The 22,310-nt window shown below is 40.6% G+C and overlaps 1 pseudogene; it reads left to right on the forward strand.

Annotated features, from left to right (window-relative positions):
• Window positions 1–16,787, forward strand: part of LOC114552957 (receptor-interacting serine/threonine-protein kinase 4-like) — a 111,001-nt pseudogene extending 94,214 nt beyond the window's left edge.
• Window positions 16,788–22,310: the final 5,523 nt, after the last annotated feature.

Below are 22,310 nucleotides of genomic sequence, written 5' to 3' on the forward strand. Positions count from 1 at the left end.
AAAATAGGAATTGGCGACGCAGATGGTGAGGTGGTGAACTGAAGTCAGACTGCAGAAAGTAAATGGGAAAAATGATTACTCGTAATATTGTCAAGTATTGATATGCCTCACGCACATTTTTTCACTTCATATCATCCACGTTACCATGAAGATTAAATCCAGCACTGTTATTTGCGCTTGTACATAGTGATACTTGTTCCATAAACCCCTTGTAAAACCCACAAAAAAATGTGTTCTTAATATATAATCGGCGCTGTCTCGCCATCACATCATCATCACCACTACGGTGCGCATGCAGGAGGAGGGGATAGCCCGACTGCATGGAATACAGGATATCATAAAATAACCTAGCATTAGATAACAGCACAACACAGTGTAAATAACTAAATAACTGTCTTTAAAACTGTGCATATATCATCAAATGTCAAAGTCTGGAAATACAGCCGTTAAGCTCTCGCGCAGTCGTTACCCTTAAAGGCACACGCCGACTTATTGGGAATTTAGCTTATTCACCGTAACCCCCAGAGTAAGACAAGTCCATACATACCCTTCTCATCTCCGTGCGTGCTGTAACGCTGTCTGACGGCTCCAGCGGCATCAGGCCAGCACAGAACCTGCAGGTGAATGGTTCCAGTAATCCTACTGCTCCGAATAAGTGACAAAATAACGCCAACATGTTCCTGTTTACATGTTGTGATTTATAGAGTCACAGCGTGTACAAAAAACAACGTAACATGAGACACAGCCGTCTTCTAACTGTAAACAAACCGGGAACTATATTCTCAAGCGGAAGAATATAGTACTTGGGCGGAGTGATATGCTCGCAGCAAGCCTGTCTGAGAATATAGTTCTCTAGTTTCTTTAAAAAATATTAAGCTTTTTCACATTTTATTTTACGTTAAAAGTCAATAGAGCAATCTTCAACTCCTTCAAGCATTTTTATTTTTGGAATGCTACTCGGCTACTGTTTCCACTTTTACACATTTTTTGCACAACTTTGACTTCTTCACATTGAAGCCTGCAATTCAGTGTAGGGACAGCTTTTCAGAAAACCTTTAAATAATCCACTTTAGTATCATACATGTTTGGTATTATTTGCCTTGTTAAAGAAATTTTAACTAATTTACACTATTCCAACTTTTCCAACTATTCTTACTACTTCACCTTCTTTCACATTAAAGCCAGCAATCTAGTTAAACTTTAGCATTTAGCTTTTCAGCGTTCACAAGCATTTTCTGCAGGAAATGCATTTACTTTTTAGATTAGTTTTTCCCCTTCCTGTCCAATTTAAAAAAAAAAAAAAAAAAAAGTATCTCCAGATGTCATAAAATAGTGTTTAATGCTCAAAAATGTCAATAAAACATTTTAATTCTTTTGGTGTTATTGGAATAAATAAAACTATTTTTTTGAAAAATTCTCAACATAAATCTCACACTAAACTGAAAAAGGCTGTTGCTGCAATTTTGTTAATTTTATAGGAAAACCCCCTGTTATTATTAGATGAGGAGCCTACGATAAAAATAATGAAGTTACTGTCTGTGTCTATGTCTGACCTGGGCTGGCACATGTTCACGTTAAAAAGCGTGTGCGTGCACAAACACTACAATCACGCTCAAAGTGTCCCGGTTTTAGTTCCTGGGAAATCTGGTCACCTACGCTGACAGTGTTGGCTCTATCATTAAATGTCTTTAGTTGTGTTAAAGAGGAGTTGGAGCAGAGTGGCTGTTAAAACCTAGGCCACTGTTTGGAGGGAAATGTAATACTGGAAGCTGACTCGCTAGAATAGACACGTTTTTTTTTAAAACTATGAATTGAATAATTTGCCTGCGGAGAAACGAGTTTCAGGCATTCCCATTTGTTGGGGGAACTAACCTGCACACACATTACATATGGATCTGAAAGTTATCATCCCTTAAACCAGATATTTAAGTCTGTAAACTGTGTGAAAGGGTGTAAACTGCAGGCTAGTAAATGCTCTGGTTTTGGTCCACTTCCTGTGTTTGGGTCAGATCCCGTTCTCACCTAGTCTGGCTATCACCAGACCAAGCTCAATCTTTTCAGATTGAACAGGGTGAAATCAAATCACCGGCAGATGGGGCTGGGTTTACCCAGTCTAGTTCTCACCTGAAGGGGCCCCTGACGGCTCGAGCCGCCCCTGACGGTGCAGATCCTGGCCATGCATTTGTGCTGCATTTGCAAAATGCTCTGTGTCAAAAAGCTTAATCAGTTGATCGTGATGTGACTATCCAATAGAAGTAGAGCACAGGGGAGACTGGGGGAAGTCTCTCGCGGGGCCTTTGTTCTAGACGTCCTACTACAAAAATACTTTGGGGAGACGTGGCATCACCACGCTTCAGTCGTGTCGCAAAAGTGGATCCGTGTGTCCACTTGATTCATTCTGTGTTGTTAGTTTTCTCCTGTTGGTCTCTTTCATACTTTTGTTCAACTTGCTCATCAGTGTTGTTCATGAACGCGCTAAAAGAGCCTGTTCATTAAACCTTTTCAGACTGAAGGCTTTAAACATCTATCATTTTAATCTTGTTACACACCATAATAAGACTTGTGCCTAAGATCGAAAATATATCATCTTTCAGAACCTTGAAGCCTCCATAATTTCACACTGAAATGTACACAGTGAGTACTTTTACTTTGAATACTTCAAGTTAGTACTAAGTAAGTATGTTGCCTACTTTGACTCCAGTAGACTTTCTACTGCAGGATCTTTACTTGTAACAGAGTATTTCTACACTGTGGTAGCCTATTGCTACTTTGACTTTAATCTTTAGTTTAGTTTGGTCACTTTTTATTTCACTTTTATTCTGCTCAACCTGAGGTTGATGGTTATGGTGGAAGCGTAGTGTTGGAACATCAGCTCCGCTTATGTTACACGTGCAGTGTAGCCGGCCAGTAGAGTTAAAATACTTCTATTTTAGGTATATAACATATGGTCTATTGGTGAAGCATCATTCATCACTTTGAGGGGGGGGGGGGTACATTTTGTTCCCACCGTGCATAAAAATAATTCAGCAGAGGCAGGGACATGTAGAACACGCACCCTGCTTTTATTTCCCTCCATCTAGAATATAAAGTGCAGCTTTCAGCATGAAGCGTATCCCACAATCCACTGCAACATGAGGTCACACAGGTGGGACGCCGCCTGTGCTCTAGAGACCCGTTGACAAATGTGAGAAGATATTTAAATACATTTTTAACACCGCTGCTTTTGCTGTGTTGATTTGCGAGCTGCAGTCAGGAGAAAGATGCTTTTATTGTTTTAATTTGGAGATTTTCTTCTCAGCCAAGAGTGAGGGAGCGCTACATGTAAAGGTAAATGTTGGACAAAAAAGCAGTGAAAATAAAGTATTAATGTAGTAAATATTAACAGGTAAATGTACTTAAAGTATCAAAGTAATATGTGACACGGAGGCCACTTGGAGAGATATCTGCTGCTGTACCAGTTGCTGATCTTTATCTCATTAGATGGTCAGTTAGCTCCATCTAGTGGACAGATAGTAGAACTCCATCATCTGATGGGGAACTTCTCTCACACTGACTGGGTGTGTGGACAGGTTGGACTGGTTCTGATGTCTCTCTGACTCTGAAGTTATGAACTGTGACGGCGTCTTCAGATCAAATGCACATCGACACCAGGACTGACGAGGGCCAATGAGCAGCTTCTTCTCTCCCAGAGTTTCCTCGACACATGAAGGAGGAAAGTGTCTGGAAAGTGACCTGAAGAGACTTCAGCAGGTGAGAATCTGACCAGAGGAATCTGGAAATGGTTGATGAACAGAATCACTTTGATTCAATCTGTTTGACTGGACAGAAGAAATGGTTCTTTCTGGGTTGTTCTTCAGATTTTTAGAGATAGACTATGATTCTAATGAGTGTCCATCGGAGTTAAAGGAGATGGTTTGAGAATGATTAGCATGTATTACTGTTGGTAGTTCTCAGGTCTAAACAACAGCAGAATGTTCTCTGAGTTCACATCAGTGAAAAACAGGGAGGGTCCAAACTGGTCGGACAGCTTTGATCCAAAACCCAGTTGTACTTTGACAGTGAGTTGTTTGTACTTTAACTGCATGAGAGAGTTACCGTAAGATCATTTTGTACTGCAGCAAAAGTACCATCAAATGACTTCTAGTACAAGTTAAAGTTCTGCCTTGAAATTGTTACTGTGGTAAAATCAAAAAAGTATTATCAGCTAAATGTACTTAAAGTATCAAAGTAAAATGACTTGAGTGCAGTAAAATGTCGCCAATATTTACATGTAAAGCCGTTTGTATGTCCTAAAAAGCAACAGTTAGATTGTCTTCTGAGTTCATGTCATCAGTGAAAAATGCTGTGAGTGCCTTAACTGGTTTGACAGCTTGGATCAACTTTTTTGTCTGTTTTTTAACTCTTAAAACTCTGTGTTACGTGCTCAAATACAGCCATCTTCCAACACTGAGACTGACCTGGTATTATTGAAGACCCTTTAGCACAGTCATGTCTCAACTGTCCCAGACTGCACCAGTCTTTATAACTATTTTTCTAGATGGACCAGAGCCAGCCCAGGGAGGAAGGGGACTTAGGGGCCCTCTGCCGTCAAGAGCCCTAAAGGAAGAGAAAATGTGAACTGTTAATTAGGGACCGAACACCGAATGGTGAGAGCACCTTTTTATTTTAGTAGAAATTATTATTTGTAAAGCTTGGGATGCTTGAAAAACTCCTTGCTGTAGTGATGGGGTTTTGGGAGTGGCCAATGGACTCCATAGCGCCCCCCCCCCCTAAAAGCACACTTTGTCATAAAGATCCTTTTATGTTCAAAATTTGATGGGATCATTGCTATCATCTCCTGTCACCCAGCAGGGGTCAGCCATCTTGGATTTTGTGCATTTATTTCCATTGTACAAACACATGTTGGAGTCACTAAACTAATTATCATGATAATAAGTAATTTGCTACTACAGTGAACTATGGAACAGTTTATTGAAGACTCCAGCCTCCAGGACTGGAAGGTGATTGGCTCCGGAGGTTTCGGACAAATCTACAAAGCCAGGCATCGTCAGTGGGCCTGTGACGTGGCCATTAAACTGCTTCGTTATGACGACGGGTAAATTCTTACAAAGAGTTTTCTGTTTGTAATTACATTAAGTTGTGTGAATCGCTTATAATGCAAACAAACACACACAGGACCAATGCATCTTTGCTGCGTGAGATCAAGAGGATGCAAGAAGAAGTTATTTGTGTCCTAGGGGTCTTCAAGGGTCTACCGCCAAACACCAAGTCTGGCTTTTCAGCACAGCTTGGTGTGGTCATGGAGCTGATGGAGAGAGGATCACTGGCCTCCCTACAGGTAACCAGGGGTGAAGAACCACTCATCTTTTACTTAGAGGTACTCTGTAAAAAAGTACTCTGCTTCAAGTAAAAGTTTTTAATTTAAAATTTAAAAAAAGAACAAAAGTGATGATTGACTAAATTTGAAATTTGAATCTTGTCATTCCAAAAGAAAATCAAATGTAAAGGTTTGAATTATGCAGTTTTTATTTTCAAATTGTTTATATTGAAGGAAAAGAAACGACCTAAAATATAACCGATGATTCCAAACTTTGAAATGGTAGTGTATACAAAGCAGAAGTCATATTTTGCTCACTAACTCCACTATTTGTCGATCTGTAACTTTGAAAACAATCTTACAGGAAGCCTTGGATGGACCTCCACCCTGGCCGCTGGTCTTCAGACTGGCTCACCAAGTGGCTCAGGGTATAAACTTCCTCCACAGTCTGCCGCGTCCCGTTCTCCACCTGGACCTGAAGCCCCCCAACGTGCTGCTGGACGACTCTCTCAATGTCAAGGTGAGTCCCAGGCTTTCAGGGGAGGTCAGGCCTCATGCTTACTTTATATTGTTATAATAGTTTGCACATTTTATGGAGACTACATAAAGGCTGAAAGACATGTACTGTAAGCCTGAAAGATGCATATTTCTTCCCTAAATGTTGCAACTTCTTGATAATAAGCAGAAACGACTCTAGATAAAAAGGAAGTGAAAGGGTTTTACTGTTTTAAAAGAACTAAACTCCAGGTCTTAACGTTGTACAGTATGAAGCATTATTAATAGGAGTAAAACTGATCTTATACTGAATAAGACAACTTGTTCAATTAATAACTTCACATTAGCACTGATTTCAGGAATACATTTTTTTCCCGATCCGATTAAATATCAATTTGGGATATTTCAGGGACACTAATACTTTAGTTCAGAGGGTGACATAAGACATAAGTGACTTATTTCTTTTAGTTAGCATGAAGGCTTATATCTGTATTTGTATCCGTACAGTCACAGGCGATATAAGTCAAGACCTGCATGTGTCTTCTCTGTCTTTATAGTTTGTAAATCTGAAATACAACCAGATATCTGGCTTTAGGTCAGGCGCTGCCTTCAGTGGAGCAGCTCCGACTATGTTTTGATTCTAAGATCTAAGGTTTGCTCGTCTCTCACATGGCAAGATCTCGTTACACTAAAAGGCCACGTGGCACTGACGGGGTTAAAGCTCCATGCAAAAGGCAAATATTAAGAGATTTTTTTTTTACAATTGTGTGTATTCTCACAGCAGTAATATCAAAAACGTTTGTGTCATGTCCAAAAGTAACAATTTGAAGATGTGTCAAATAAATACAATTTCCTCTTTGTTTTCCTCTTAAGATAATTGAAACCATCACATTCATCATTTTCTTCACAGTGTTGCTTATCAAAATAGTTGCCTATTAATACAATAGTGTAAATTGATTAATTATTGGACTATATGTTTCAGCAGTACTGTATAAACTGCAAAACACATTTGATAAGCTCCTTGTATACTTAGTGTGCCAAAATCTTGATTTGTAAAGTAACTAAACAATAAATGCAGTGGAATAGAAGTAGAAAGTGGCATAAAAAGAAAATACTCAAACAAAGTAAATTTCTTTTCTGCCACCTTCCTCTCTTTGCTAATTCTTTCTGCAGCTTACAGATTTTGGCCTTTCCCGGATTACCTACAGCGTCACACAGGTTTCCAAGAAGGACGATAAAGAGGGAGGGGGGACAACTACATGCCCCCGGAGGCGTTTGGCTTAACATACAAACCTAAACGAGCCTCTGATATCTACAGGTACAAGAGGCTCGAACCAGCACATTGATAAGAGCATTTTATTTATCCCATGTGTTTATTTATATTTATTTATTTATAATAAATAATAACTGGAGACAGGATCACTCCTGTCCCCATGTCTACCAAGTCTAGCACAGGTTCAGTCTTGACAGGAAGTCAAACGATCAGTGACCTAATCCTTTACAGGTGAGGGAATTGGTTAGGGTATTATAGTATATATACTCAGGTGACTTCAGGTACTGATTTTATTGTTGTCATTGATTGTGTTCATTCTCACAAAAGCATCAATTTACAAATGACAACAAACCCAATCCATCCAACAATCAGGGTGTGATTGTTATGACATGGATATTAATCCTGACATGTAACTCTCTCTTTCAGTTATGCGATACTCCTTTGGTCCATTGTCACAGGGAAACAACCATATGAAAGTAAGTGACTGTCTTTAGCCCCTCTTACTATCAATGCTCAAATCAGATTTTGAGGCGTCACATCTTCAAAAAACTAAGGGCCACCACCCCAACCTCCCTGCTCTTATACTAGGTGCTTTGGTCATAGGTACTACAGACAGTAAAGGGTGCTGCCTTTCACCACCCCCGACAATGGAGGGTAGGGCTCACTTTAGAGTTCCACTCTGGTTGTGTCCAATAAACTTACAATAGAGACAGGTTTCAGCGCTAAATTCAAGGCCAGTCTGACAGCCTTTTTAATTCTTCCTCCAATGTAGATGCACAGCCCACCCTAGTGGAGCTCCTCATCCCACTGGGACAGCGTCCACTGCTGGACGATATCAAGGGCGATGCTCTGGGGTTGGCAGAATTGACAGGACTGATGCAGAGATGCTGGGACAATAAACCTGAACAAAGGCCTCGAGCCCTTGGTGAGGAACTCATTCATCTCTCCATCGACACAGAACAATAGCTTTTGATGCCTGGCTCCAACATTACATCTTTACTCTATGTTGTGTATAACAGAGTGTACAACTGAGACAGAACAACTATATAAGATGCACAAAGATGCAATTGTTGACGCTGTCTATGAGGTGCTCAAGAAACTGGTGAGGAACAAATCTCTTCATAAACACTCAGTCCTGCTGAGAGACATTTTGACAACATGCAGCAAATTACTGTTTTTAGCATTGTGTGTAACTGGCTCTTTCTCTTCCCATTTCCAGGACCAAAAGGCAAAAGAAAAAGTTATGACAGAGCAGGTTCAGAGGGATCAAATCGCTGAGTCTTCAGGTCTGTATTACCTGTACTGTATACTGTATATACAACTGTTGCCTGTGTCCAGACCTTTGAATCTCACCACTCCTCCAAGTAAACTGTAGGGTTCGTACGGGTGCTTGAAATCCTTGAAAATGCTTGAATTTTGATGTTGGGTTTTCAAGGTTTGAAAAGTGCTTGAATTTTGGATCAAGTGCTTGAAAATGCTTGAAATTGTAACTGTATTTGTTTCACAACAAATACCTAACTCACTGAATAGTTTGTTTATTAAATGGAGAAATAAAATGTTGGAGAGCCTAAAATTAAACCTGCTCGCTGTGTGACTGTGATCTGCCACCACGCCAAGACCCGCCCTAGGAAGCAGCTCGATTGGTTGGGGTAAGACATTTCACCTCGAGTGGTTAAGGTTAGGATAGCCGATCGGTCACAGTTACGCTACCTTGCGTAAGCATCATGGACACCTGGCCAATAAATGGTATTGAAGGGTGGGTCTGGGCGTGGCCATAGTGGGATTCGTGATATCGCTGAAGGCAGGTTGTCATTTCAATGAACGTTGGCTGGAAGATGAAAAATACAAATTATGGATTAAACGGGGACAAACCCTACGAGTTGCCTCTTGTAAAGTCTGCAAAAAAGACGTGCAGCTTTTCACAATGGGCGAGTCTGCGCTCTTGAGTCACATTAAGCAAGTTTCAAGTAAGCCAACTGAAGTAGCTACAGTACACGTTAGATCCAGTTAGTGCCAATTTGTTTACGCTAGTAACTTCTAGCTAGGAATTCGCAGGATAAGTGTAAGGATACATTTTTTTCAATTAATATAGGCTATTTATCAGGCAGGTGCATATGCACTGTCAGATTCTGCAGTGCTCTAATACTAAATAAATTGTATACATAAAACTACAGCACTGAGCACATGGCACTTCCTGAATGTGCATAACATAATATGTAAACAGAAATAATTGATTATGAACCTGCCAATTATCGATGCAGCATCGTCCATGTCCACGATTTGATACATCGATTATTTGATTAATTTCAACACCTCTGCTAAAAATCACATTATCTGGGAAGCAATATTTGGACATTAATTCATAGGCAGCCCAAACTTTGTAGGTTGGAAGACATGTCAAGATGACTGAACCATTACAAGTTTGTACAGCATGCCCTAAATTTGGAAAAAAGTGTGAAAGGACATTAAGGGTAGCATAAACTTTGAGCAAAATCTAAGAGTGTGCACAAACTGTTTTGCTGGATTGTGACACAGAATGGCCCAGCTGCATGTCATTTGGCTCAGATCCTCCCACTCAGTGCTCCTCTCCATAGCTGGACCATGAAGAGATTAAACATTTTAAAGGTGATAATTCAGGGTTAGTGAAGTGAACCTGTCGAGTGATTTTTTTTTGGTGGTAATTGTTTGTACATTGACTCAGGCAGGTTAGATGGCAAGCAACGTCTACTTAGACAGTGATACATTTTGAAAAATAAAACTTATTTTGCTTAAATATCTGATCCTTCTGCTATTACAAAACACAATTTTCAAGTTTCAAGTTTATAGTATTATGTCTTTTAATATGACAAAACCACTAAATAATAATTTTGACTATGTATTGGTATATATATTTCACGGTGGTGTAAGGTGCTGGAAAAAGCTTTAAAATGGACCTTGAAAGTGCTTGAATTTGACCTTGGAAAAGGTGTACGAACCCTGAAACTGGTCCCTGGCATCACAACATGAAATGGGCTTTTTTTGGTTAAAAAAAAGCATTGAGCCAATGTCTAATGATCAGCTAATCAGCACCATGGGTGGGACTAACTCTGTTGTAAAGCAGGTAACATCGTACTTTGTTTTGACTTTGCTCCAGTGTATTACTGGCCATCTGGCATACCGTAAGTCGAAGATTTTACCGGACGCCCGGGCCCCTTTGGCTCTACCTTTTACTTTGCGAGCATACTCTGGGTACTGGGCTCTCTGGCCAATCTCAAACAAGTTAGTTTAAATTGTGCTTACGTCTTCGGTAGTAGTCAACTCTGTAGCTACTGTTGCAGCTTTAAAACAGTGGATGACTTGTTTCTTAGCGGAATGACTTATAATCATAATTTAAACGTTTTCGGTTTGATAACTAAATATTGTATCCCCATTTAAGTTAGCATAGTGATTAACCCAAAGTTGGCCAGCTCAGACTGGAAGTCTCTGGTGATTGGTTAGGGAAAATCCACCTCTTTCCTGAACCAGGTGACACAAACACCTTCCTCACTACTGTTGCAGCTTTAAAACAGTGGACAACCCCTTCGCAAATGTCCCTGGTTCTCCAGGGGGGATTTGCACATGGAGTTACACCAGAAAGGAGAAGTATGAGGCTCATACATACATCTCAGCCACCCCGTGGTATTTCCAGTTGGGCAAGGACATTGGGGAAGGCACAATCCTTATTAAAAGCCTACCAAATGTCCCAATAATATGAAAGGCTAAACCCCGGACATTTGGAAAGCTTTTCAATGGGACAAAAGTCTTCTCAAGTGTTTTCACACAGGAATACTAGGTGGTAGCTGAAAAGGTTCCACGTTTTTAGGTCTATTTAGATTTTCATTTGAATTTGGTCTACTGGGTGACTCAAATGGCAGAATAGCCCCATCGCTCTGACATTAAATGCTTGTGCTTCAGGTCCTGTTAGCATATGTGTAGACTCACTACACAGTGTATGTGTTATGTGAAAGAATGTAACCTCTCCTCTGGGATTCATGAAATCATTCTTCTTTTAGCGGAGGGGATCCAAAAGTCCCTGAGTGGAGTGAAGCTGTCTTCTGATCCACCCCAGAGTGAACTGGAAACTCTCAGGTATGGACAGACAACAAGAGCTCCCACTCTGCAGGTGCCTCTAATTTTTCTAATTTCATGTCTTTCTGCTCTGGTCCACCATCATGATGGACTTCTTATTTCTGTTAATCTTGTTCAGAGGAGAAAGGAGGCCCGAGTTAGGAAACACATGGATCCACAGAAGTCTTATTGAATGGAAACATTCATCAGAAACATTAAAAACTTGGCTGTAAAATCATTCTCATCTTAGTCCTGCTAGCAGCATGTCTCTGGGGATGGTAATGTTGGTCCAGAGTAAAATAACTCAACAACTTCTAAATGTGTTGACATGACATTTTGTTCGTCCTCTCATATACCAGTGAAAGAGTCATGGATAGGGCTGTGACCATAAACGCATCACCGTATGACCGCAATACCGGCGGTAATGACATTATGACCGTTTTTTTTTTTTTTTTTTTTAGTTACAGGAGAACAGATATTGTTTGATATGCAATATAATGAAAAAAATAATCATTGGGTAACACTTTATTATAATGGTACATAAATTAGCATGACTTCCTGCATGAAAAAGGCAAGGCAAGGCAAGGCAAGGCAAGGCAGCTTTATTTATATAGCACATTTCAGCAACAGGGCAATTCAAAGTGCTTTACATAAAACATTAAAGAGCAGTTAGAAAACAATTAAAAAACAATAATAAACAAATTAAAAACATTAAAAGACAAGAATAAAATTGATAGTGCAGTATAAGAATAAAAGTTACAGTGCAGTATAAGAAATTAAAGTTAATAAAATAGATTATTTAAAGAAAAGCAACATCAAAAAGATAGGTCTTTAGCTTAGATTTAAAAGAACTGAGAGTTGCAGCGGACCTACAGGTTTCTGGGAGTTTGTTCCAGATATGTGGAGCATAAAAAAGCATGAATTCATTCATGTAGTACTTCATGAACTATCAGTAATGTACAAGGATTAATCGTATCACATGCATGACTTAATGCAGGAACAATACATCAATTAATGCATCAATTAAAGTGAATCATCATGACTTCTGATTTATTAATGATTTTCATGTCTTCTTCTGACCAGTCACAGCAGTGTTCATATATTCTAAAAATTGTAATTATGGTATTACTTCATCATTACTTCGTCATGTTTGTGGCCCTTCAAAGAAAGTGCCTACCTGCTCCATCTTTAACATTGATAAATAACATATGTATAATGTTGGCATAACATTAAATATATTGAGAATTTAAAGAGTGGATTGGCAAAATTATTATATTACTGTATACTGCAGATGCATTTTATAGTTGATTTATTCACAACAATATAAGGCACTTAAACAAAATCCAAAACCATTTTACAGAATGTTACTTTTTACTAACTTCTAAGTGTTTGAACGCAAAAATTGTCTTGACAATTTTTTTTATTTGTGGTGTCACAAAGATGATTGCTGCATATTCCCTTCATTAATATCTTATTTATCAATGTTAAAGATGTAGCAGGTCAGCACTTTATTTGAAGGGGCACAAACATGATGAAGTAATGAAGAAGTAATGTTTAGTTAATCATGATTACAACACTAAGTTTCTTTAGCCTCTTTCACTTTAGTCACTTTAACTACAGATTTACCAATGAAGAAGACAGGAACATCATTAATAAATCAGAAACCATGATGAATGAAATAACTTAATTGATGCTTTAACATATTGTTCCTGCATTAAGTCATGAATGAGATACTATTAAACCTTGTACATTACTGATAGTTCATGAAGTACTAAATGAATGAATTCATTATTATAAAGTGTTACCAATCATTGTTTAGTTATCCTCAAGGTCTTCTATCTTATATTCAAAAGTTTTTGGAGAAAAATAAGTTGCTGTCACTTCAGCTTTGTACAAAAGGATGGACAGTCCGTTAAATATATCGGGGATTTCTGTGTCAGATTATTATGAATTATTTCTACAGTTAACGTTTAATATCATACACAGTAGGGAAGGCAAAGAAATTTCTCCGTTCTCAGCTGAGGTGGACTGGAAATATAAATTTTACCGCTTCAGTGTTTACCATTTCACATCCGCAGCGAGGGGAGTTTCCTTCAGTTTATACCTTAATCCCCACAAAACCGCACGGTTAAATTTCAGCCTGCATGCATGTTTTGTAGCCTTAAGCAGAGCAGCTTATATTGGTAGAGAGAGCAACAAGTTAGTGGACTGCCGAGTCGTCGTCTCGGCTCTCTCTCTTCTAGGCAGCTGTGCTGCGAAGCGTCACACTTAGCATTGTCCGCAAACTTTTTTGGAATAGATCAACAGGGAGGAGAGAAAGCAGAGCGGCTGTATATGACAGCAAAACCCAGTAAAGACTCTCACATTGAGCTGAAATGGAAACACTGTGCTGCAATCGTTTTATAGTCTATGGCTACAACATGTGTTGTAAGGTTTAAACGTACAATATGTAACTTTCTACCACTAGGGGTCTCTTAATCAAAACAATGGATGGTAAACATAGACTTTTGATGACGTTGGGAAGTTGCGTGGAATTATGGGAGTTGTAGTTTTTATTGTTAAACACCATCGCTACTTAGAATGCATCTGTTCACGGACGACTTTACCCATTCAAGGTTATTCACGTTACGTTTAGTAATGTTCATTCATGTCCTTTTAATGACATAGCTGCAGTTTCCCCAGCATGGACCATGGTGGAGAGCAGGGGTTAAGACTTCGTCTGATGAAGTGTAAGTGTGGATTTCATTTGACTAATGAAGACAAAAGAGCACACAGTTAGTTTCTCTTTAAATACAAAGATGATTGTTTTTAATTCAATAAAACATTACTGACTAAATGAACCACTATTAAACTCTGCCGCTGAATCCTATCCCTCAGGTTAATCTCCTAAAATTAATCAACCATAATGCCTATATGCAAATATCTGGTCTAATTTAATGGTAAGAAAACCTATGTCTAACATTCCAGTGCAAAGGAGATGCATATCCCAAAATGTTTGACTTTGTTTGATATTTAAAAAGTTTGTATTTTTACAACTTTATGTTATAGTGTGGACAACATACAATTGGTTTATGGATTCTGAAAGCTGAAGATCTAATGTTTGTAAAACAGTATATACAACAATCACATCTTCTGCAAATAGAACATTATGAAAAAGTGAGTTTTCTTAACTCCACCGTGGGTGGACTCTCAGGCTTTTAAACTTCATAGAAGTATAAAGAATAGTTTAGGAACAACTAAGAACAAAGAATAATGAGGGTCTTGCAAAATGAAACATTACAGTGAACATGTGTTTTACAGTGCTGTGAATAAATGGATCACCGAATCCAAAGTTATACAGCGCACAGGACATGGGTGAATTTTTAGCCTAGAAAACGTGTCTGAAACCGGTTCAGCCGATCACCCTCAGCGGCTTACTTGGATATATTCACTCACTACAGATATGACTAGGCTACATTATTAACGTGTGCAAGTATGAATACTGTGTGAGGATTGGTGTGTGTGTTAAGCAGTGTGTGGTGTATTTGGCCTGCTGCATTACCCTTCTACAAATATAAGGTACTGTATGAAAGCTGCAGGGATGATTGTCTAAACCCGGCTTGGTGGCTGCTATTTGAAATATATTCAGTTTTATGGTGCTGTTGTATCGGCAACTCTAGTTTTAACTTTAGTTAAAAATCATAAATCAATCTCTCTCGCTCGCTTGCCTAGTAAACCGTGGCAGAGGTGGGTGTGTACCTGCGTGTGTGTGTATGCTATGTGTGTCAAGGGAAACTCTAAATTTCAGAGCACCCTCACATAGAGCAACCCCATAGTGCATTGAGCAACCCGCAATAGCATCAGCAAAAGAAAATCTCTGGCGCGGCCACCGCCCTAGTCCTCCAGTGAAGTCCTGGTTTCTCCCGGTCCTCGGTGAAAGCTGAGGCTGGTGTTTACAGCTGATGTCAACAGTTAACACTTTTCCAAAGCTAGTGAAAACAAAAACACAGCTAACCTGCCTGAACTTCACTTCAAACTACGGAATAACAAGTTACCAAACTGAGAGCTGCACATGACTGTTAGCTGCAAAAATGATACTTGTGCCAAAACGTTGAAAGTCCATTAGTCTCCAAACATGAGTCAGCTGGACATTAAACTTAGTTTTTCTCTCCTCTGCTCTACATCTCCTCTCTGACTTCCTCCTTTCTTTTCTACTCCCCAACAAAGGCATCTGATTGGCTAGGAGTGTAGCTATACAGAAAATAATTCACTTAGATTACTCCACTGAAAATACATTACACTTCACTTCAAAACAAAGCATTATGGGAAATGTATTTTTCATTGAAAAAAGTCACAGTTCATAAACACAACACGGCATAATTAATGTCACAAAGATGTTTAAAAGGTGAATAAAGTGAGTTGAGGTAGATGTATTTTCTAGTTCCTCCCTGATGGGAGACCTGGTATCAGATATACGACAGACACAAACATACCATAAATACTCATTTTTCATACATAAACTGGTATTTCTATAATGTAAACATCAGCTAATACCAGTTTTAGAAAGCAGATGGTTCAGAGCTGCTTTGTGCTGCAGTAGAAGAAGATGTGACCGTTTTATTAGTGAGACTTTATTCAGTTCATGTTTCTAGATTTGGATCATCAGCTGTCATCATCGGGTCAACACGAGGACAAGAAGCTGAACATTGTTGACATGTTGACTCTCATGTTCACTAACCGTTCATGTTGTTAGAACTGGATTGTTAAACATCACTCACAGCTGAATATGAAATGAACGTTTGAATGATTTTCTTTCAGTTATTGTCAGTAAAGTTGTTAATAAATCATCAGATGATAACCTGCAGCTGTATTGTGTCTTGTTCTCTCCACCAGATGTCTGTGAACTGGAACTGGACACAAACACAACAGAGAGAATACTCAAACTGTCTGACAACAACAGGAAGGTGACATGTGTGGAGGAGGATCAGTCATATCCTCGTCATCCAGACAGATTTGACCACTGGGCTCAGCTGCTGTGTAGAAATGGTCTGACTGGTCGCTGTTACTGGGAGGTCGAGAGGAGAGGAGGGGTTGATATAGCAGTGAGTTACAGAGGAATCAGCAGGAGAGGAAACAGTCATGACTATGTTTGGAGGGAATGATCAGTCCTGGAGACTGCACTGCTCTGATGAAGATGGTTACTCTGTCTGTCACAATATGAGAAACACATCCATCCCCTCCCCATCTTCTGACAGAGTAGCAGTGTATGTGGACTGTCCTGCTGGCTCTCTGTCCTTCTACACAGTCTCCTCTGACTCACTGATCCACCTCCACACCTTCAACACCACATTCACTCAACCTCTTTATCCTGGGTTTGCTGTCTGGCCTGCTGGTTCCTCAGTGTCTCTGTGTCCTCTGCAGAACTGAGAGTCTCTCCTTTGGACAGAAACACTGACTGAAGATCAGCTGCTGAAATCAAAGTTCAGTCTGTTCACTATCACACACACTCTGCACTGTGAAGCAGATCTGAGACTCAAACACAGAAACATTCATCTGATTTCATCTGTATGATTATCAACATTTGAACTGTTGGACTAAAAACTCTTCATGATATGGAACATTAAAAAATAATGAACTGTTATTGGTTACTATTATGTCCTTTATATTTTGAATCATATTGTAATATATTTAAAATTTGGAAAACAAATGTTTCTATAAACAATCATCATATAGTCTAATGTTTCTAAATGCTTTTAATAAAATCTATACCTTTCATCTTGAGGGTGATCATTTGTTCATTTGATCATATCATGATTTCATTCATCAGTTGACCAGGGCTTAAAGTATTCCAGCACTGTGCCGGATCTCCGGCGTGTGGCTATGAGGGAAAAAAAAAGAAAAATTAGGAACTTGCATGCGGTTTAATATTCCAATCATATGAGAGGAACCAGCTCTAACTAACGCAGGGCTTAAAGTACCCGGGCCTGGTGCCAGATAGGGTTTTAAATACATTAAAAAGTCCACATGGGATTCGTTTTTGATGCGCTGGGTTTAACCAATCATCGAACTTCCACCTACCAATGAAAGAAGTTCTAGCTAATCGGATGCAAAGTAGGGTGGGTCTTTGCCAAAAAGCGAGGGTGCAGTGTAGTCTCCGTGGTAACGTGGCTAAAAAAATGGAGCCAAAGTTTATCAAACATGGAGCATTGTAGAAACCGCTTTAGTTGAGAAAGGAGTTAAAAACAAATGGCGCTGGGCATGAATAGAGGACAAGACGAAACGGGTGGAGACAGGAAGCCGTTTAGCACGAATGAGGAGATGTCACGGCACAGCGCCCCGCCCACAGAGCTCCCTCTTCTGCCATTTTGAACTGCTCATGTTCATTGTTTGTGTTGATTGCGGAGGTCTTTGTTGCAATTCAGTTTTTCAGAAACTAGAAGACTAGATTCATTATTTTAGAATGCCTGGAACACTCTGCTGTGTAAAAAACAGCTTCAGTTCCACACACGATTTTCGTGGAAAGCGTAGGAACCATGTGTTACAGTTTTTTTCGTATCCCTACATGGAAAAAGCACGAAGGAGAGCATGTGTCCGATGTGACAATGAGACGTCGGATTTCTTGGGTGGCTGCAATTAGAAGAAAGGACATTACTTTCAACCGCATCTTCCAGTCGATGAGAGTGTGTTCTCTGCATTTTCATTCGAATAAGTTCTCTGTAAATGTGTTTGTGTTGTCGGCTCTTAAAGCCACGAAGTGCACCTAACGTTATTGCTTAGCCTGATAACTAACTACAGTGCTAACCATAAGGGAATACACCAATGCTAAAGTTGACTAAAAAGAGGAATAAAAAAATCCTCTTTTGGAAATTGAGCTAATGCCTTAATTAAAAAAAAGAGGAAACATCACCATACTACACACATGAAGGGTATGTGATGATGTCCTAAAGATGATTTTGATTATTGGGTGTATTCACTTATTCTTAGCACTGTAGCTATCAAGACCGGAAAAGGTCTCACATGGCCATGTCTCCTTACCCCTCCAATACAATTCACCTGCTTCTCTGGTCAGTGAGGGATTTGATTTTGAATTCATTCCCTCATCTGCAGTGCTTAAGGCTCTTAAGGAAATTGATACTAGGAAATCAGCCGGTCCTGATGGCCTAGATCCTGGTTTACTAAAATTATCAGCACATATCATAGTGGAACCTATTACATACATTTTTAACCTGTCTTTGTCTTCAAATGACTTACCAGATGTTTGGAAATCTGCCCATGTGTTGCCCCTGCTGAAAGGGGGGGACCCCGCCATTCTCGATAATTATCGCCCAATTTCTAAACTGTCTGTGCTTGCAAAGGTCCTAGAGTTTTTAGTAAATACCCAACTTAAGGGCTTCCTGCAAAATCATTACATACTTTGCCTGGAACAGTCAGGCTTTAGGGCCAAGCATAGTACCATTACTGCAGCTACCAAGGTGCTTAATGACATCATCTGTGACCTTGACCATAAGATGAGCTGTGCTGCCCTGTTTATTGACTTATCAAAGCCCTTTGACACAGTCGATCATTGTATCCTCCTCAAGAGGCTCCGGGGCATTGGCTTGGGCACTAAGGCAGTAGACTGGTTCAGAAACTATCTTGATAACAGAACACAGACTGTAGTTGTCGATGGGCATAGTTCTGTCCCGCTGGGGGTCCGGCGAGGTGTCCCTCAAGGGTCTATCCTTGGTCCAATTCTATTTACTATTTACATTAACACCATTGCCTCTGTAGCAGATATAGGCAAAATACACCTCTATGCAGACGACACAGTACTATATTGTTCCGCACCTACTCTAGCTCAAGCTTATCAATCACTACAGCAGTCTTTTAATTTATTACAGACCATCTTCATTGAACTTAGACTGGTATTAAACGCTGGTAAAACTAAAGTGATGCAGTTCACAAAGTCTCGGACTGTACCCGCATCAACCCCTCTAGCCATTTCCACACTAGATGAGAAGTGCGTTGAAAATTTTTCTTATAAATATCTTGGTTTGTGGATTGATGAAAATCTAACCTTCAAGGTTCATATTGAAAAATTAGTGAGAAAACTGAAAGTGAAGCTTGGTTTTCATTTTAGGAATAAATCCTGTTTTACTACCCAAGCTAGGAAGAAATTGATCAGTGTCACTTTCCTACCAGTCTTAGACTATGGGGATGTTATTTACATGCATGCTGCCTCTACCACGCTGCACACACTTGACACAGTCTACCATGGTGCCTTACGTTTCATTACTAATGCCAAGTCACGCACTCATCACTGTCGTCTTTATGAGGAAACTGGTTTTAGCTCTTTAGGTCTGCGTAGATGGTTCCACTGGCACTTTTTTATTTTTAAAGCAATTAATGGTACTTTACCCAGTTATCTTACTAGTCTGTTGACCAGGAATCATCACCTTTACAATCTACGCTCCGCTAACATTTTGGCTCTGAATATCCCATGTGTAACAACAGAATTTGGCAAGACTGCTTTTAGTTATGCTGCTCCTTGGTGTTGGAATTTACTCCAAAATGTTTTGAAGCTTTCTGTTCTCATCCCACTTAAACATTTCAAACAATTACTTAAACAAACGAAATTTGAACAATGCACATGTTTTCAATAAGCCTTTTTATGTTATTTTAAATTGTTTAATATGTACTGTAAATCAGTTTTTTGTTTGCTGTGTTTGTTTTTGTGATTCTGTGTAACTTGTGTACTGTTGCTCCAGGGCTCCCTTGTAAAAGAGATTTGACTATCTCAATGGGACATCACCTGGTAAAATAAAGGATAAATAAAAAAATAAATAAAAACTGTTTCCTGGTTGTTCATAATCTAATTCAAATTATTCTGTTCTAGGTAAACCATCTTATGAGATGTTTGAGAACCAATCTGACTGGAAACCATCTTTGTGGTTAGGCCACATTGATGTTAAGAAAACAGATGAAGCGAGATTTCAGCGGCAAGCAAAGCGCAGGTCCAAGCACCAGGAGCAGCTGTTGCTGCCGCAGCAACAGGACCTGCTGCCATCCCCAGTGCAGCACCAGGAGCAAGCGCCGCCGCTGGCACAGCATCATGACCAGACGGCATCCCCAGTGCAGCACAAGGAGCAAGCGGCGCTGCTGGCACAGCATCATGACCAGACGGTATCCCCAGTGCAGCACCAGGAGCAAGCGGCGCTGCTGGCACAGCATCATGACCAGACGGCATCCCCAGTGCAGCACCAGGAGTAAGCGCCGCCGCTGGCACAGCATCATGACCAGACGGCATCCCCAGTGCAGCACCAGGAGTAAGCGCCGCCGCTGGCACAGCATCATGACCAGACGGCATCCCCAGTGCAGCACCAGGAGTAAGCGCCGCCGCTGGCACAGCATCATGACCATCCGCACCAGCAGCCGCCATCTCCGGCACAGCACCAGGAGCCGCCATCCCCGGAATAGGAGTGTGCACTCTGCACATCTAGACGAGGTGTTATCATCTGTCTTTTGGAGTAAAACAGAAAGCTGAAGGAGGAGCTTGAAGAGTACTGGATGAATGAAAACTTTCTGAGTGGTGATTACAATAGAGTGAAGTATTACACTGGACTTCCGAATTATTTGCATTAATGTAATGTGCATAGATGTACAATCAAACACTAATCTGCACAAGAAGGGCAAAACCAAGGAGTGTCAGCAGAAGGGGTGTCCACAAGCCCCACACAATGGAAATGATACCACTTTACTGTACAGTTCTGGTTGTCACATGCCACCATTTTACCTTTCTCTGGTCCAGCACAGAGACACCACACTGACTCATTTGTCTTGGATGCATTGTCTTTTTTGGCAGGCTGCTTTCTTGGCCTCTTTCCACGCACTGCCAGTGGCTGTTGTGGCCATAGCACACTGGGGACAAACGATGCTTGAGAGGTAGGTGGTAATGTGAAATATCACACCACGAGTTCAGGGAGAGCCACCTTCAGGAAGAACTCTGAAGCCGTGCATTCCAAAATAAAGTGTCTGGAGTTATGCGTAGAATCACACAGTCCTCCAATGTCCACACCACAAAGTCACAGTACGCACTGTCTGTAACAAATAGTTGGGTCTGGACCTGTACTGGTGGTTCTTTTTGAGATGCACCTGACCATCAACCACATGAGAAGCTGTGGTCATCTGATGAACATGCCTCAAGGATTGTGCAGTCCTTGTACTTTGCAGGGCATTTCACTTCAATGCAGCCTTTCCCACAACAGGTGCAACTCACAATGGCATCTGGTGATGCTCCTACTTGTGGGAAGGCCAGGTTGACAAAAAACCCACAAGTTTACACTTGTTGATTTATGTGCTCTTCTTTTGTTTGGGCGGTGTATGCCTGCCTCGCTGTCTCCTGGTGTTTGATACCCCAACTGGTGGCTACTGTTCATGGCCCGCGCGTAGGGTAACAAACCCTCTTTATGGTGGAGAGAGCTGGTGAGCTGACGTCTGTTGCATAGACACTATGCATTGAGGAGGCCGTGATTCTGCCTGCCCGTGTTGCAAACCAAAGTGACGAGGTGTGCTCTCAATCTGCACTGCCTGTTCCTCTGACATATCAGCGATGGTTCCTATGGCCAGGCAGTGCTTCTGCAGCGCTGACAGGTCACTCCTATCGAGGCTAGTGTCACAAACATTTGCCAGAGACTGTAAGCTTCTGATGGGCAGAAAAGGGTCTCTAAATTCCTCACAGTATTTTGCTAGCATACTCAAAATGGCTGATCTTGTGCCTGTGTTATTGAGATCCCTGTAGAATGTTTCCAGCTTGTGTGGTGTTGGTGTGGGTGTTTTCTTTGTTATTTTGGATGCACGTGTTCTCAACGTAGGACTGGTGTGGGTCTCCCCATCAATGCGTCTGTTTAGAGACCTGCGTGTGGCAGCAGCAGATGTGAAGTCGATGCTGTGGCCAACCTCTGGATGGACTTTGTCGATGCTTGGCAGAATCCAGTAGGCATGTTCATCAGTGACTGTGGCCTTTTCCTTCAACCAAACACAGGCATCAACCATAAAGAGCAGGGCTCCAACATGGGTGCATGAGTCAGCTACACCAGCCATGCATGTGCAGTGGGCTGAACACACTTGTCCTGATGGTGAAAGGATGACCCATGGTGTGAGAGGAGGCTCGCTGAGCTGCCG

This window comes from Perca flavescens, chromosome 3 (assembly GCF_004354835.1).
Source record: "Perca flavescens isolate YP-PL-M2 chromosome 3, PFLA_1.0, whole genome shotgun sequence".
Taxonomy (NCBI): Eukaryota; Metazoa; Chordata; class Actinopteri; order Perciformes; family Percidae; genus Perca; species Perca flavescens.